The sequence below is a fragment of the Mustela nivalis genome (assembly GCF_964662115.1).
Source record: "Mustela nivalis genome assembly, chromosome: X".
Lineage (NCBI taxonomy): Eukaryota > Metazoa > Chordata > Mammalia > Carnivora > Mustelidae > Mustela > Mustela nivalis.
In genome coordinates this window covers 74,545,559-74,559,781 of record NC_139040.1, presented here as the reverse complement: position 1 = coordinate 74,559,781, position 14,223 = coordinate 74,545,559, and positions in this window count along the sequence as shown.

Here is a 14,223-nt window from a genome sequence, read left to right as displayed (position 1 = left end):
AAGATCCAGGAATTACACTACTAGCTATTTATCCAAAGGATACAAAAATACTGAGTCGTAGGGATATGTGAACCTTAATATTTATATCAGCATTATCAACAAGAGTCAAATTATAGAGAGAGGCCACAGGTTCATTGACTGACGAACAGATAACAAAGACATGGTATTTATATACAATGGAATACACTCAGCTATAAAAAAGATGAAATATTGCCATTTTCAAAAACACGATGGAGCTAGAGAGTTTTATGGTAAGCATAGTATGTCAGAGAAAGACAAAATACCATATGATTTCATTCATATGTGGAAGTTATGGAAGGCAATAAATGAATATTTGGGGAAAAAAGATAAAGGGAAGCCAAGAAACACCCCTCTTAAGTGTAGAGAACAAACGCATGGTTACCAAAGGGGAGGTGTGGGGGGTTAATAGGTGATGGTGATTAAGGAGTGTGCTTGTGGTGAGTACAGGGTGTTGTACATAAGTGATGAATAGACACTCTGTTATACACCTGAAACTAATATTATACTGGAATTACTTGAATTTAAATAAAAACTAAAAACTTAAAAGTAAAATCTAAAACCAAACAAACAAATTCATTTGTTCATTATCAGGAATGTTACCTATATCTGTTTCACTTAGATCTCTGGTAGTACCCTTATCTTGTTCTTTCATTTGGGATAAATTCCTCCATTTTTACATTTTGTTTATGTCTCTTCCTTCTTGTGTGTGTTGGAATAGCCATTTATGTCTCCTTCTCCTCAAAGTGATGGCTTTATGAAGAAGCGGTTATGTACTGCCCAGGGTCAGGCACTTCGGGGTATATCTCTGATCTGTCCTGCATGTGCTCTGCCATTGTGTTTTGGCTGTTCCATCCTTCAGGCAAGTTGTCTGCAGAAGTTCTCCTTGTCTGGTGTGAGCAGTGTTTGGTCCCTGGCCTGAATGTGGCAACTTTTTACTAGGTGTGCTCTGGTGTCATTTTGAAATGAGACTTGACAGGGGTGGGGGGTGGGAGGTTGGGGTACTAGGTGGTGGGTATTATAAAGGGCACGAATTGCATGGAGCACTGGGTGTGGTGAAAAATAATGAATACTGTTATGCTGAAAATAAAAAATAAATTTAATAAAAAAAAAAAATAATTGAAATGAGACTTGACACCACCTCCACCAGAACTGAGGCCCTGTAGAACTCTCTGGTCAGGAGACATGGTGTTGGCAGGGGTTTTTTTTGCAGAAAATTGAAAATGCAAAAGTAATGGTTCAATCTATTGGGATACAGCAAAGCCTGTTTATGAGGGAAGATTATAGCAATACAGGATTATTCCCAAAGGAAGAAAAATCTTCAATAAAGCAGCTGACCTTACCTCTAAAAGACCTAAGAAAGAAGATCAAACAAAGTCCCAAGCCAGTAGAAGAAGGGAAATTATAAAGATTGTAATAGACATAAAAGAAATAAAAACAAAAAATAGAACATAAAAATGAAACCAGAAGCTGATTCTTTGCAAGGATCAACAAAATTGATACTCATTAAAGTCAGTATCTCTGTCAGAGATACTCATGAAGAAAATACCTGAGGAAATAAAAACAGAAAGGAAGGAGGGAAAATAACCATCACCACAAAAATATAAAGGAGTTATATTCCTTTATATTCTTCCTCTTCCAAAACAGTAGCAGGAAGAATTAGAAAATTTGAACAGAATACTAGCAACAAAAATGAATCAGTAATCAACAAACTGCAAACAAAAAAACATCCAAAAGCAAATATATTCACAGGTGAATTCTACCAAACAATTAGAATTAATACTCATTATTCTCAAACTATTACCAAACATAGAAGAGAAAAGAAAGTTTCTCAATTCATTCTATAATGCTGGATTTACCCTGATATTCAAACCAGACAAAGGCACTATGAAAAAAGAAAACTATAGCCAATAATTCTGATGAACATAGGTGTAAAAATCCTCAATAAAATATTAACAAACAAAATTCAGCAATATATTAAAAAAAAAACCTATTCACCACAATCAAATGGGGTTTATTTTGGGGATGGAAGTGGGGCCAATATTCACAAATCAATAAGCATGATAACTCACATTAACAAAAGAAAGAATAAACACCATATGATGATCTCAAAAGATGCACAAAAAGACATTTGACAAAGTACCACATACATTTATGATTAAAAATAACTCTTGGCAAAGTAGGTTTAGAGGGAACATATCTCAATATAATAATGGTTGTATGCAAAAAACTCACAACTAATTGCATCATTATGAAAAACAGATCTTTCTTCTAAGATCAGAAACAAGACCAGGATGTCCACTCTCACCAATTTTATTCAACATAGTACTGGAAGTCCTAGCCATAACACACAACAAAAAGAAATAAAAGGGATCCAAATTGATAAGGAAGGTGTGAAACTGTCACTATTTTCAGATAAAATAATACCATATAAAAAACTCTAAAGACTCCGCCAAAAATATAGCAGAACTAATTCATGAATTCAGTGGTCACATCACACAAAATTAATATACATAGATCTGTTGCATTTCTCTACACTGATAATGAAGTAGAATATAGAGAAATTAAGACTACAATCCCATTTATAATTGCGCAAAATATAATAAAATACCTAAGAATAAACTTAACTAAAAAGGTAAAAGACCTATACTTGAAAACTATAAAACACTTGATGAAAAAATTTGAAGAGGACACAAACACATAGAAAGATATACCATGCTCATGGATTGGAAGAATTAATATTCCAATATCCACACTACTCAAACCAATCTACAGATTTGATGCAATCCCTATCAAAATACCAAAAACATTTTTCACAGAGCTAGAACAATTATCCTAAAATTTGTATGGAATCATAAAAGACCTCACATTGTCAAGACAACTTTGAAAAGAAACAAAACTGGAGGTATCATAGTCCCAGATTTTGGAATATACTACAAATCTGAAGTATTCACAACAGTATGGTATTGGCGCAAAAACAGACACAGAACAATGGAACAGAAGAGAAAGCAAAAATGAAGCCATACTTAAAAATAAACCTATAATAAAAGAGGCAGGAATATACATATGATGGGGGAAAACAGTCTCTTCAATAAATGGTGCTGGGAAAACTGGACAGCTACCTGTAAAATAATGAAACTGGACCACTTTTTTACATAATACACAAAAATAAACTCAAAATGGAGTAAAGCCTAAATGCAAGACCTGAAGCCATAAAGCTGTTATAAGAAAACACATGCAGCAATTTCTTTGACATCAGCCATAGAAATATTTTTTTTAGATATGCCTCCTCTGACAATGTAAACAAAAGCAAAATTAAGCTATCGGGACTACACCAAAATAGAAAAGCTTTTGTACAGTGAAGGAAACTAAGCAAAACAAAAACACAACCCATAGAATGGAAGAAGATATTTGCAAATGACATGTGCAGTAAATATGATAAATATATACTTATTTTATATATGGTATATATATTTTGTATATATTAATATATAAAAATATAGATAATATACAAATAACATATACAAATAAACACCAAAAACCAAATAATCTGATTTACAAATGAGCAGAGGACCTTAATAGACATTTTTTTAAGGAAAGCATACACATGGTCAAGAGACACATGAGAAGATTCCCAACATGACTAATAACCATCAGGGAAATGCAAATGAAGATCACATTGAGTTGTCACTTTACACCTGTAAGAATGGCTAAAATAAAAAGTGAAGGAAAAACAAGTGTTGGTACAACAACAAATGATGTGGAGAATAAAGAATCTTTGTGTACTGTTGGTGGGAATGCAAATAGTTGTAACCACTGTGAAAGACAATGTGGAGATTCCTCAAAAAATTAAGAACAGAATTACCATATGATCCAGAAATTCTATACTGGGTATTTACCTAAAGAAAATGAAAACACTAATTGAAAAAGATAAACATGCCCCTATGTTTACTGCAGCATTATTTATTTATTTTAGGGGGTATCGATTTTATTTTCTTATTTTTTATTTTTTATTGTATTATGTCAGTCACCATACAATACACCATTAGTTTTTGATGTAGTGTTCCAAGATCCACAGTTTATGTATAACACCCAGTGCTCTGTGCAATACATGCCCTCCTTTATATCCATCACTGCAAACCCATGCCCCACCCCCATGCCCCTCCCCTCCCCTCCAAAACCCTCAGTTTGTTTCTTGGAGTTCCCAGTCACTCATGGTTCATCTCCACCTCCGATTTACCCCCCTTCACTTTTCCTTTCCTTCTCCTACTGTCATCGATGTTATTCCTTATGTTCTACAAGTAAGTGAAACCATATGATAATGGGATTTCTCTGCTTCACTTATTTCATTCACTATAATCTCCTCCAGTCCCATCTATGCTGATGCAAAAGTTGGGTATTCCTCCATTCTGACGGCTGAGTAATATTCTATTCTATATATGGACCAAATCTTTTTTATCCATTCATCTATTGAATGGCTCTTTCCACAGTTTGGTGATTGTGGCCATTTCTCCTGTGAACACTGGGGTACCGATGGTCCTTCTTTTCACTACATATGTATCTTTGAAGTATATACCCAGTAGTGCATTTGCTGGGTCATAGGGTAGCTCTATTTTTAATTTTCTGAGGAACCTCCGTACTGTTTTCCAAAGTGTCTGTACTAACTTGCATTCCCACCAACACTGTGAGAGGGTTCCCTTTTCTTCATATCCTCTCCTGCATTTGTTGTTTTCTGCCTTAATTTTTGCCATCCTAATTGGTGTAAGGTGGTATCTCAATGCAGCTTCTTTTAATTTGAAATTCCCTGATGGCTAATGATGAAAATTTTTTCATGCATCCTACAGCATTATTTATAATAGCCACGATGTGGAAGTTACCCAAGTCTCTGTCCATACCTCGATGGATGAAATATGTATGTATGTATGTATGTGTACACACACACACACACACACACACACACACACAGAATTATTACTCAGACTAAGAAAGAATGAAATTCCATCATTTGCAACAACATGGATGGACGTAGAGCTTATAATGCTGAGTGACAAGAGGGAACATTCCTCAAATTCATAAAAACCATCTATGAAAAGTCCAGAGCAAATATAATTCTCAATGGGGAAAATATCAGGAACACAAGGATGCACACTCTTGTCACTATAGTGCAACACAGTACTAGAAGTCCTAGCAACAGCAATCAGAAAACAAAAAGAAAAAAAAAGGCATTCAAACTGGCAAAGAAGAAATCAAACTCTCTTCTTGCAGAAGACATGATACCTTATGTGGAAAACCCGAAAGACTCCACCCCCAAATTACTAAAACTCATATAGCAATTCAATAAAGTGGCAGGATACAAAACCAATGCACAGGAATCAGTTGCTTTCTTATATACTAACAATGTAACTGTACAAGGAGAAATTAGGGAGTTGATGCCATTTACAATAGCAACAAAAACTATAAGCCACCTTGGAATAACCCCAAAAAAGGAGGTAAAGGATCTATACTCTAGAAACTACAAAACACTTATGAAAAAATTTGAAAAAGACTCAAAAGGATGGTAAAACATTCCATGCACATGAATTGGAATATTAAACATTTTTCAAATGTCTGTTCTGGCCAGAGAAATCTATACTTTCAATGTCATCCCAATCAAAATACCAATGACATTTTTCAGAGAGCTGGAATAAACAATCTTAAAATATGTACGGGACCAGAAAAGATCCCAAATCACGAAGGAAATGTTAAAAAAGAAAAACAAAGCTGGAGGCATCATGTTGCTTGATTTCAAGCTATATTACAAAGCTGTGATCACCAAGACAGCATAGTGCTGGTACAAAAACAGAAACATAGATCAATGGAACAGAATAGAGAGTCCAGATATAGATCCTCAACTCTATGATCAACTAATCATCGATCAAGCAGGAAAGAATATCCAGTGGGAAAAAAAAGTCTCAAATAAATGGTGCTGGGAAAATTGGACAGCTATATACAGAATAATGAAACTTGGCCATTCTCTTACACCATACACAAGGATAAACTCTAAATGAATGAAAGAACTCAGTGTGATACAAGAATCCATCAAAATCCTAGAGGAGAACAGAGGCAGTAACCTCTTCAACATGAGCCACAGCAGCTTCTTTCACATCTCCAAAGGAAGGGAAACAAAGGCAAAAATGAACTTTGGGACTTCATCATAATAAAAAGTCTCTGTACAGCAAAGGAAATAGTCAACAAAACAAAAAGGAAGCCTACGGAATGTGAGAAGATATTTGAAAATGACACTACATATAAAGGGCTGGTATCCAATATCTATAAAGAACTTCCCAAACTCAATACCCAAAAAATAAATAATTAGATCAAAAAATGGGCAGAAGACATGAACATACTCTTCTCCAAAGGAGGCATACAAATGACTAACAGACACGAGAAAAAATGTTAATCGTTAGCCATCAGGGAAATTCAAATCAAAACCACATCGAGATACCACCTTTCCCCAGTTAGAATGGCCAAAATTAAAAAGGCAGGAAATGACAAATGTTGGAGAGGATATGGAGAAAGGGAAACCCTCTTACACTGTGGGTGGGAATGCAAGTTAATACAGACACTTTGGAAAACAGTATGGAGGTTCCTCAGAAAATTAAAAATAGAGCTAACCTATGATCCATCAATTGTACTACTGGGTATATACTTCAAAGATACAGATGTAGTGAAAAGAAGCTTATTTTCATAGAAGCAATGTTCACAATACCTGAACTGTGGAAAGAACCAAGATGCCCTTCAATAGGCAAATGGATAAAGATGTGGTCTTTATGTACAATGGAATATTACTCAATCATCAGAAAGGATGAATATCCAACCTTTGCATTGACATGGATGGAATTGGAGAGGATTATGCTAAGTGAAATAATTTAAGCAGAGAAAGACAATTATCATATGATTCACTTATATGTGTAACATAAGGAGTAACATGGAGGACATTAGAAAAAGGAAGGGAAAAATGAAGTGGAGCAAATAAGAGAGGAGGTGAACCATGAGAGATTATGGACTCTGGGAAACAAATTGAGGGTTTCAGAGGGAAGAGGTGTGGTGGGATGGGTTAGCTTGGTAGTGGGTATTAAGTATGGCAAGTATCTCAAGGAGCCCTGGGTATTGTGTGCAAATGATGTATCATGGAGCACTACGTTGGGAACTAATGGTGACTAACATAACATAACAAAAAAATCAATAAAAAATAATGCTAAGTGAAATAAGTAGAGATAGGAAAATACCATATGATTTCACTCATATGTGTATCTTATGAAACAAAACAAAGAAGAAGGAGACCAAACTATAACCTCTGAAATACAGAGAAGAAACCAGTGGTTGCTAAGAGGAGGTCAGTAGGGGGTGGGTAAAATAAGAGGGATTTACAGTATACATATCTTGATGATATCTTAGTGATGAATAGAATTGTTGAGTTCAGACATTATACACCTGGAATTCATATAATAATAACCCAGTGTATTAATTATACTCGAATAAATATTTTTTCAAAAGCAAGATATAAAAAATAAAAAGCAAAGCTGAGCAGAAGAAAAAAAATGAGCTATTGGCAACAGCACGTGGTTGGCATCTCCTTTGGAATGTATTCTTACAAGTAAAGGTAGAAGAGGTAGAGGTGAAAATAGTAAGTGAAACAAGTAAGAGAAAGACAAATACCACATGATTTAATTGTTATGTGAATTTAAAAAAACAAAACAAACAAAGAAAAAAAGGTAGCCACATTTGTAAAAGGCAGACACAGGTAGAGTTTTTCTGCAGAAGTCTACAGTAAGTAAAATAACAAGTTTTTCTGCAGAAGTATACAATAAGTAAAAATAGAAAATAAAAAATGAAAAAATAGAAATGTCAAAGAGGGTAACCTGGATGACAGTATTACGGTAAACTTTTATTTTCCTTTTCTGTTTTAAAAAAAGAATGTTCGGGAGGAGTCAAGATGGCGGAGAAGTAGCAAGCTGAGACTGCTTCAGCTAGCCGGAGATCAGCTAGATAGCTTATCTAAAGATTGCAAACACCTGAAAATCCATCGGCAGATCGAAGAGAAGAAGAACAGCAATTCTAGAAACAGAAAAACAACCACTTTCTGAAAGGTAGGACCGGCGGAGAAGTGAATCCAAAGCGACGGGAAGATAGACCCCGGGGGGAGGGGCCGGCTCCTGGCAAGCAGCGGAGCAACCGCGCACAAAATCAGGACTTTTAAAAGTCTGTTCCGCTGAGGGACATCGCTCCAGAGGCTAAACCGGGGCGAAGCCCACGCGGGGTCAGCGTGGCCTCAGGTCCCGCAGGGTCACAGAAGGATCGGGGGTGTCTGAGTGTCGCAGAGCTTGCGGGTATTGGAACAGGAAAGCCGGCTGCAGAGACAGAGCCGACAGTAAGCTCGCAGCTCGGTGTTACCTTGAACCGGTCGCAGGCTCGGTGAGCTTGGAGCGCGGCCGGAGGTCAGGCAGACGGGAGTAACTGGGCGCTGTTCTCTGAGGGCGCACTGAGGAGTGGGGCCCTGGGCTCTCGGCTCCTCCGGGCCGGAGACCAGGAGGCCGCCATTTGTATTCCCGTCCTCCGGACTCTACGGAAAGTGCTCAGGGAACAAAAGCTCCTGAAAGCAAACCCGAGCGGATTACTCACCCCGGCCCCGGGTAAGGGCGGTGTAATTCCGCCTGGGGCAAAGACACTTGAGAATCACTACAACAGGCCCCTCCCACAGAAGATCAACAAGAAATCCAGCCGAGACCAAGTTCACCTACCAAGGAGTGCGGTTTCAATACCAAGGAGAGCAGCAGAATTCCAGAGGAGGAGAAAGCCAAGCATGGAACTCATGGCTTTTTTCCTGTGATTTTTTTTAGTCTTGCAGTTAATTTAATTTTTTCTTTTTCATTTTTTTTTTTTTTTCTTCTCGCCTTCGGGTAAAAAAATTTTTTTTTAACTGTTACCTTTTTCTTTTTTAACGATTTTTTACTAGTTTATCTAATATATATATATTTTCTTTTTTACATTTTTCTCAGGTGTTTTCTTTTTTAAAAAAAATTTTTTTTCTTTTCTTTTTTTTTCTTTTCTTTTTTCTTTATTTCTTTTTGAACCTCTTTTTATCCCCTTTCTCCCCACTCACGATTTTGGATCTCTTCTAATTTGGTTAAAGCATATTTTCCTGGGGTTGTTGCCACCCTTTTAGTATTTTACTTGCCCCTTCATTTACTCTTATCTGGCCAAAATGACAAGACGTAAAAATTCAACACAAAAAAAAGAACAAGAGGCAGTACCGAAGGCTAGGGACCTAATCAATACAGACATCGGTAATATGTCAGATCTAGAGTTCAGAATGACAATTCTCAAGGTTCTAGCCGGGCTCGAAAAAGGCATGGAAGATATTAGAGAAACCCTCTCGAGAGATATAAAAGCCCTTTCTGGAGAAATAAAAGAACTAAAATCTAACCAAGCTGAAATCAAAAAAGCTATTAATGAGGTGCAATCAAAAATGGAGGCTCTCACTGCTAGGATGAATGGGGCAGAAGAAAGAATTAGTGATATAGAAGACCAAATGACAGAGAATAAGGAAGCTGAGCAAAAGAGGGACAAACAGCTACTGGACCACGAGGGGAGAATTCGAGAGATAAGTGACAACCTAAGACGAAACAACATTAGAATAATTGGGATTCCAGAAGAAGAAGAAAGAGAAAGGGGAGCAGAAGGTATACTGGAGAGAATTATTGGGGAGAATTTCCCCAATATGGCAAAGGGAACGAGCATCAAAATTCAGGAGGTTCAGAGAACGCCCCTCAAAATCAATAAGAATAGGCCCACACCCCGTCAACTAATAGTAAAATTTACAAGTCTTAGTGACAAAGAGAAAATCCTGAAAGCAGCCCGGGAAAAGAAGTCTGTAACATACAATGGTAAAAATATTAGATTGGCAGCTGACTTATCCACAGAGACCTGGCAGGCCAGAAAGAGCTGGCATGATATTTTTAGAGCACTAAACGAGAAAAACATGCAGCCCAGAATACTATATCCAGCTAGGCTATCATTGAAAATAGAAGGAGAGATTAAAAGCTTCCAGGACAAACAACAACTGAAAGAATTTGCAAATACCAAACCAGCTCTACAGGAAATATTGAAAGGGGTCCTCTAAGCAAAGAGAGAGCCTACAAGTGGTAGATCAGAAAGGAACAGAGACCATATACAATAACAGTCACCTTACAGGCAATACAATGGCACTAAATTCATATCTCTCAATAGTTACCCTGAATGTGAATGGGCTAAATGCCCCTGTCAAAAGACACAGGGTATCAGAATGGATAAAAAAACAAAACCCATCTATATGTTGCCTCCAAGAAACTCATTTTAAGCCCGAAGACACCTCCAGATTTAAAGTGAGGGGGTGGAAAAGAATTTACCATGCTAATGGACATCAGAAGAAAGCAGGAGTGGCAATCCTTATATCAGATCAATTAGATTTTAAGCCAAAGACTATAATAAGAGATGAGGAAGGACACTATATCATACTCAAAGGGTCTGTCCAACAAGAAGATTTAACAATTTTAAATATCTATGCCCCAACGTGGGAGCAGCCAACTATATAAACCAATTAATAAGAAAATCAAAGAAACACATCAACAACAATACAATAATAGTAGGGGACTTTAACACTCCCCTCACTGAAATGGACAGGTCATCCAAGCAAAAGATCAGCAAGGAAATAAAGGCCTTAAACGACACACTGGACCAGATGGACATCACAGATATATTCAGAACATTTCATCCCAAAGCAACAGAATACACATTCTTCTCTAGTGCACATGGAACATTCTCCAGAATAGATCACATCCTCGGTCCTAAATCAGGACTCAACCGGTATCAAAAGATTGGGATCATTCCCTGCATATTTTCAGACCACAATGCTCTAAAGCTAGAACTCAACCACAAAAGAAAGTTTGGAAAGAACCCAAATACATGGAGACTAAACAGCATCCTTCTAAAGAATGAATGGGTCAACCGGGAAATTAAAGAAGAATTGAAAAAAATCATGGAAACAAATGATAATGAAAATACAACGGTTCAAAATCTGTGGGACACAACAAAGGCAGTCCTGAGAGGAAAATATATAGCGGTACAAGCCTTTCTCAAGAAACAAGAAAGGTCTCAGGTACACAACCTAACCCTACACCTAAAGGAGCTGGAGAAAGAACAAGAAAGAAACCCTAAGCCCAGCAGGAGAAGAGAAATCATAAAGATCAGAGCAGAAATCAATGAAATAGAAACCAAAAAAACAATAGAACAAATCAACGAAAGTAGGAGCTGGTTCTTTGAAAGAATTAATAAAATTGATAAACCCCTGGCCCGACTTATCAAAAAGAAAAGAGAAAGGACCCAAATAAATAAAATCATGAATGAAAGAGGAGAGATCACAACTAACACCAAAGAAATACAAACTATTATAAGAACATACTATGAGCAACTCTACGGCAATAAATTTGACAATCTGGAAGAAATGGATGCATTCCTAGAAACATATAAACTACCACAACTGAACCAGGAAGAAATAGAAAGCCTGAACAGACCCATAACCAGTAAGGAGATTGAAACAGTCATTAAAAATCTCCAAACAAACAAAAGCCCAGGGCCAGATGGCTTCCCGGGGGGATTTTACCAAACATTTAAAGAAGAACTAATTCCTATTCTCCTGAAACTGTTCCAAAAAATAGAAATGGAAGGAAAACTTCCAAACTCATTTTATGAGGCCAGCATCACCTTGATCCCAAAACCAGACAAGGATCCCATCAAAAAAGAGAGCTATAGACCAATATCCTTGATGAACACAGATGCGAAAATACTCAACAAAATACTAGCCAATAGGATTCAACAGTACATTAAAAAGATTATTCACCACGACCAAGTGGGATTTATTCCAGGGCTGCAAGGTTGGTTCAACATCCGCAAATCAGTCAATGTGATACAACACATCAATAAAAGAAAGAACAAGAACCATATGATACTTTCAATAGATGCTGAAAAAGCATTTGACAAAGTACAGCATCCCTTCCTGATCAAAACTCTTCAAAGTGTAAGGATAGAGGGCACATACCTCAATATCATCAAAGCCATCTATGAAAAACCCACCGCAAATATCATTCTCAATGGAGAAAAACTGAAAGCTTTTCCGCTAAGGTCAGGAACACGGCAGGGATGTCCATTATCACCACTGCTATTCAACATAGTACTAGAGGTCCTAGCCTCAGCAATCAGACAACAAAAGGAAATTAAAGGCATCCAAATCGGCAAAGAAGAAGTCAAATTATCACTCTTCGCAGATGATATGATACTATATGTGGAAAACCCAAAAGACTCCACTCCAAAACTGCTAGAACTTATACAGGAATTCAGTAAAGTGTCAGGATATAAAATCAATGCACAGAAATCAGTTGCATTTCTCTACACCAACAGCAAGACAGAAGAAAGAGATATTAAGGAGTCAATTCCATTTACAATTGCATCCAAAACCATAAGATATCTAGGAATAAACCTAACCAAAGAGACACAGAATCTATACTCAGAAAACTATAAAGTACTCATGAAAGAAATTGAGGAAGACACAAAGAAATGGAAAAATGTTCCATGATCCTGGATTGGAAGAATAAATATTGTGAAAATGTCTATGCTACCTAAAGCAATCTACACATTTAATGCAATTCCTATCAAAGTACCATCCATCTTTTTCAAAGAAATGGAACAAATAATGCTAAAATTTATATGGAACCAGAAAAGACCTCGAATAGCCAAAGGGATATTGAAAAAGAAAGCCAACGTTGGTGGCATCACAATTCCGGACTTCAAGCTCTATTACAAAGCTGTCATCATCAAGACAGCATGGTACTGGCACAAAAACAGACACATAGATCAATGGAACAGAATAGAGAGCCCAGAAATAGACCCTCAAATCTATGGTCAACTCATCTTCGACAAAGCAGGAAAGAATGTCCAATGGAAAAAAGACAGCCTCTTCAATAAATGGTGCTGGGAAAATTGGACAGCCACATGTAGAAAAATGAAATTGGACCATTTCCTTACACCACACACAAAAATAGACTCAAAATGGATGAAGGACCTCAATGTGCGAAAGGAATCCATCAAAATCCTTGAGGAGAACACAAGCAGCAACCTCTTCGACCTCTGCCGCAGCAACATCTTCCTAGGAACAACGCAAAAGGCAAGGGAAGCAAGGGAAAAAATGAACTATTGGGATTTCATCAAAATCAAAAGCTTTTGCACAGCAAAGGAAACAGTTAACAAAATCAAAAGACAACTGACAGAATGGGAGAAGATATTTGCAAACGACATATCAGATAAAGGACTAGTGTCCAGAATCTATAAAGAACTTAGCAAACTCAACACCCAAAGAACAAATAATCCAATCAACAAATGGGCAGAGGACATGAACAGACATTTCTGCAAAGAAGACATCCAGATGGCCAACAGACACATGAAAAAGTGCTCCATATCACTCGGCATCAGGGAAATACAAATCAAAACCACAATGAGATATCACCTCACACCAGTCAGAATGGCTAAAATCAACAAGTCAGGAAATGACAGATGCTGGCGAGGATGTGGAGAAAGGGGAACCCTCCTACACTGTTGGTGGGAATGCAAGCTGGTGCAGCCACTCTGGAAAACAGCATGGAGGTTCCTCAGAATGTTGAAAATAGAACTGCCCTATGACCCAGCAATTGCACTATTGGGTATTTACCCTAAAGATACAAATGTAGTGATCCAAAGGGGCACATGCACCCGAATGTTTATAGCAGCAATGTCCACAATAGCCAAACTATGGAAAGAACCTAGATGTCCATCCACAGATGAATGGATCAAGAAGATGTGGTATATATACACAATGGAATACTATGCAGCCATCAAAAGAAATGAAATCTTGCCATTTGCGACAACATGGATGGAACTAGAGCGTATCATGCTTAGCGAAATAAGTCAAGCAGAGAAAGACAACTATCATATGATCTCCCTGATATGAGGAACTGGTGATGCAACATGGAGGCTTAAGTGGGTAGGAGAAGAATCAATGAAACAAGATGGGATTGGGAGGGAGACAAACCATAAGTGACTCTTAATTTCACAAAACAAACTGAGGGTTGCTTGGGGGAGGGGGTTTGGGAGAAGGGG